The following is a 5167-nucleotide window of genomic DNA, read 5'->3' as shown; positions in this document are numbered from 1 at the left end:
TGCGCGTACAGCCTGGTCCATAAAGAAATCGTGTTCAGAGTTCAGAATGGAACTCACCTTTATCAATTAAGGTAAGTAAGACCTCACTTAAGGGAAGCAAATCCCTGAAGTACATTTTACTACAGGTGGTAGCGAAGACGCTGACACTGAATGATTTTGGAAAGAGATTAGAAAAAGTTACTCGTGGGTGGGGGTGGGGTTTGTACACATATTTATTCAGGTGTCAGAGTACTTTTGCCTTTGTCAGTCAGGTCAGTATATAGTGCCTATTCAGCCAGCTGCACACTTACTGAACCAGGACTGGAAATTAACTTAAGCTAGATGACACTGAGTATATTGAGTGTGCCTATTGAATTTCTTTCCTTATTTCCAAAGTAATATTTCTTTTTTCAATAGAGTCATTATTGGATAAACAAACAACTAAATCTGATATCATCCCTTGCTGTCACTGCTTCCTGAGTAAAGGCTGCAGGGTTCCATCTTGTTACATGCTGTATGTGTAGTTATAGGCACAGATGTTATACACCTACTTTACACATGTTTTGCAGTAGTACATGCCAGTTTGCACCTGCCTTTTCTTCTTTTGGTGTTTTAAGTGTCCAACAACAGTTCGACCCAGACACCTGAGAATTCAGCGCAGACAAATGTGAGAAGGACACGGATAGATCGAAAAAGAAGATGAGAGAGAAACACAGAGTCTGTGTGCTCGTGTATGTGTGTGGGGGGGGGGTTTTTGTGTACAAGAGCTACTTTCAATTCAGAAGCTGTGACATGGAACTGTCAGTGAAGCCTAGAAATGCTGACAGGTAACACACACACACACACACACATAAACTTTGTTCACACTGTTGTAATTGAAAGCTGTCACTTTGAGATTTTCTCCTCCACAGGGATTTGCACTTGGCTGCGGCTCCGGGACTTCACTCATCTCGTCTTTTTGCTATTACTCCTCACCTTTAGACCCACTCTCTCCCTCTTTCTGCCACTGTAGTACATAATACACAACCCCCTTTGCTGTTTCCTTCCCATATACACTCACACAACCAAAATCTGCCAAAAAATAAAACAAAAAACCAAAACAAAGAAGAAGCAAAAAGAACTAACTACTGATCCTGTATAAAGAGAGCGTATTGACTGACTGACTGCACATATTTGCCCAGGTTGTAGGCTGGAGAGCAACTGCAGTTGTTTGGTAATGGTGTGATTGAGTCATCTGAAGCAGAATAGTTTACACGTGTGACTTCACCATCCTTAATATTCCCAGACGTCTAAATCGTATCCCTCGCATTTCCATTCTCTCTCTGCTACGACTACACGGCGTAATTCATTAATTATGGATTAGGGCCTAAATTAGGTTAGCGCATCTTTAATCATTTATGTGGACTCACTTCTTTGACTGGCCCACTAAATCATTAAGTAGGAGTTTCGGAGATGCTAATTTGTTCTATGATCGGCATTGGACAACTGAAAGTTTTGATGAGCTGATGTACATGCAGATATTGTTTGTAAGGACCGAGAGCATTTTTCTTTTCTTTCTTTTCTTTTTTTGGGGGGGCAATGACACATCAAACAAATCAAAATCAAATCAAAACAAATTTCCCACGTGTGGGACTAATAAAGGTTATCTTATCTTATCTTATCTTATCAAACCAAGGACTATGTTGAGATTTTGATATCAACAACTCAGGTTTTCGATATTATGCAGGAACAGATGGAGGATACGATTTTTACCCATAAATGTCCACCAACACAAAGTTCAGAGACACATACACACATACAGTACACCTATTCATATTTCCCTATCTCCATGTAGCTGCTAGTAATACACTTTTTAGATCTTTTTTTTTTCAGTGTATTAAAGCATCTTTTCTGTTAAAAGACATCAATCTGACAGAGCTGTTGATCCCTGCTTACTTTACATGCATTCTGATAACAAACACATGAGATAACAACACGGCATGCAGTTTGCCAAGAGAAAGGCAAACCGAGTCTCAGTATTGTGCATTTTCTCTCACTCAGGGGTTAGAATACAACAGTCAATAAGATGTACAGTATGTCAGTGCAATACACAAATGAATAGGAATGGGTTTGTATTTTTTTTTTCACCATCTTAATTGATTTTGATTTTGATTTTTCTCATATAAAAAATTCAGAATGACTTACAGGAAGACTTATGTATTAAATAGGCCTGAAGTCAGTGATTTATTGTGGATGGTAAATGTTAGAAAAAGGCTCAACAAGCAGTTGCAATGACCCAGCCAAAGTCCAGAAGTCCAGATACCTGACTGAAATGCTGAGGCAGGACCTTAAGGGAGCTTTGCATACACAAAGTGCAAATGTCAATGAACTGAAACAATGATTCCAAGAAGAGTGGGCCACAATCCTCCACAATGATGTTAGAGCTGTAAAGGAAACAATTACTTTAAGTTAGTGCTAATTCTACAAGCTACGGAATCAGGGAGTGTACTTCGTTTTCCACAGGACTGCACAGAGTCTCGTGAAAACGATACTTTTCCCCACAAGATCTCCTTTGAATGTAATCATCAGCTTTTAATCTAAGTGACTATATTTACTTCAGAATTGGTTAATTCACATGAGAGTTGGCTGCATTTCTTTCTTCTGGCTGTGTTTGTCTTTTAAAAGCATGTTTTAGTCGATTTAAACCAAACAACCCACACAGTCCCAATGCAGAGGATAAGCTGTGTTTTTTAACTTGATAAAATGTTGTAAGATCTGAAACCAGATCTTTATAGAGGCTTCAAGCTGACAGACAGTGTGAAACACAAGTGACACAGTAATGCTGTGGAACAAAGATCCCGATGCACTGTGCTGCACAAAGCAGCTGAACTTACAAAGCGAGCTCTCTGACACTATTTTCAAGCCAATCAAACTAAAAAAGAAAACTATGAAGTGCTTGATTTTAACATCCAAGGAACTTTTGGATTTAGACAAGCTCCTGCTTAACTCTTGAATAAAACAAGGAGGCACCCTTCTTTTGACATTGTGTCTATGTATAAAGCTAATGCATGTGAAGCAACTGAGCACAAACTCAGAAATACCATCTTTTATTCGTCTGCTTCAGTTTGAGCTGAACACTGTGGCCCAGCTCTGTTTTATGGCTTCCACACTCTGCTGCTCCTGGTTGCTTAGCTCTCTCATTTTCTTTGGTGACTTGGTTGTACAGCAGACTGCAGCCTTATCTCACCTCTTCTCACAACTGATTACCCACTAGTGGAGTCCCCTTCCCTCCTCAGTCAGCAGTCTGGCTTCAGTCATATGAACTGATATACTCAGTTTTATTTAATAACAAAACCAACAAAAAAAGCAGGGGGGGACATGTGGCCTTTTTAAGTTTGAACCGACTCAAATTTTCTCTCTAAATACAATGAGTGGTGACAACTAAGGCCAAATCATATTTTATTCATCAGGGTGCAAGATAAATTATAGCTCAGTTGTGGCCACAGGCATAAAAAATAGTCAGCTTTGTTGCAATAACAATGGAGGTAAAGTGCTGCAAACAGTCATTTTTTAACTCCTGGATTGTTTTCCTCTTTTAAATTAATCCCTGAAAAACTAAAAGGCCACAGAATGTGTTTAAGCACAGCAGATGCCAGGATGTTTATCGCTACTGCTGGTCCACATGGGCACACTGGAGGTGTTACGACCATTCAATCTTTGATTGCATTTAAGTTTTTATGCACTCAGACATTTTGTCACTTGTCTTATGTAATTGTAATTGGGTAACATTTTCTCCATACTGAATTAAAGAATCGCGATCAGAATATTTCATTACCCCAGGTGGAAATGGTTTTGTTACAGACATTCACTTAAAGTGTTATATTAAATTAAAGTTAAATACTCCAAAGTTAAAACAATGAATCATACAGTATAGACAAGATATTACAAGTGTAAATAATACAGATGTCATAAGGAGGTGCCCTAAAGTTTGATGGTCACAGGTAGGAATGACTTCCTGTGGTGTTCTGTGGTGCGTTATGATTGAACCTGTTCCTGTGATTCCCCACGACAAGATGAAGATGGTACAAAGTACAGTCTAATATTCACTGTAACTCAGAAAGGATCCTCCTTTCTAAAGCGTCTGTCACAGAGTCAGTTCTGGACTCACAATATCACTGGCCTTTTAAATCGGTTTATCGAGTCTGTTGTTATCTGCACCCCAGCACGCCACAGCACAGAGGATGGCACCGGCAATGAGGGGAACATAAAACATCCTCTGTAGCTTGTTTGTTTTGACATATATGTAATGCCATTAAAAGGTAGGCAGCGTTTTTCTTTCAGTTTGATACTATTTTTCTTACTAATTACTTGAGTCATTCACACTGAATAACGTATAAAGGCAGTATCTTAAGTATGAGAAGCAGGAGTTTAAAACAACCACTAAGTGGCGATGCTGAGCCAATAATCTCGTCCCAAAATAACAAGAAGTCCAATGATTTTAAATAAATAAATAAATAAATTACACAAAACACACTCAAAAACAAAGTAAAGTAATCATATCCTGTTTTGCTTTTTATTTTTTAATCAGAACTGAAGAACAGAAGAAGTAAAATAAAAGAAGACTTTAATTTGTCTATGTAAAACAAAACAATTATTTGTGACACATAAATTTAGATTTGGTGTATATTAGGCGATAGCATATTGGTTATATGAACCCAATTTACAAATAGACTAGCAGTTTTATATGAAAGTTTATTTAACTCCCATTTTTAATGAACTATCATGCAGTGGGATCTGTGAGCTAGAAATAATTATGTTGATATATATTTTTATGGCTTGTCCTGTTTAGCGTTTCAGTAGTTAATAAGAATATTGATGTGACAGTTAGTATAAATCCTGAGTAATACTATAGTAAAATAGCATAAAGGTGAGACCAAACGTTTGCACAAACAAAAATTACTGCGTGATCTTTTTTCTTTTATATTTTTTCTTTTATAGTTTATTAAAAATGTGTAAATTGATGTGATTTTGTGGTGGATTTAAAAAGCCATTTAATCTGTCGAAAGGGATCCAAACAAATAGAAGTTATATTTCGAAAATTTTTGTCATCAGTATTGTCTAATCGTGCAGTTTTTTATTCATCATAAATCATCGTTTTGTTGTACGTATGTAATGACGTCATGCAGGCTTCGCTGTCAATACCGGAAAA

The sequence above is a fragment of the Oreochromis aureus genome, linkage group 6, assembly GCF_013358895.1.
Source record: "Oreochromis aureus strain Israel breed Guangdong linkage group 6, ZZ_aureus, whole genome shotgun sequence".
NCBI classification, from domain to species: Eukaryota; Metazoa; Chordata; class Actinopteri; order Cichliformes; family Cichlidae; genus Oreochromis; species Oreochromis aureus.
Note: the sequence above shows the minus strand (reverse complement) of the source record.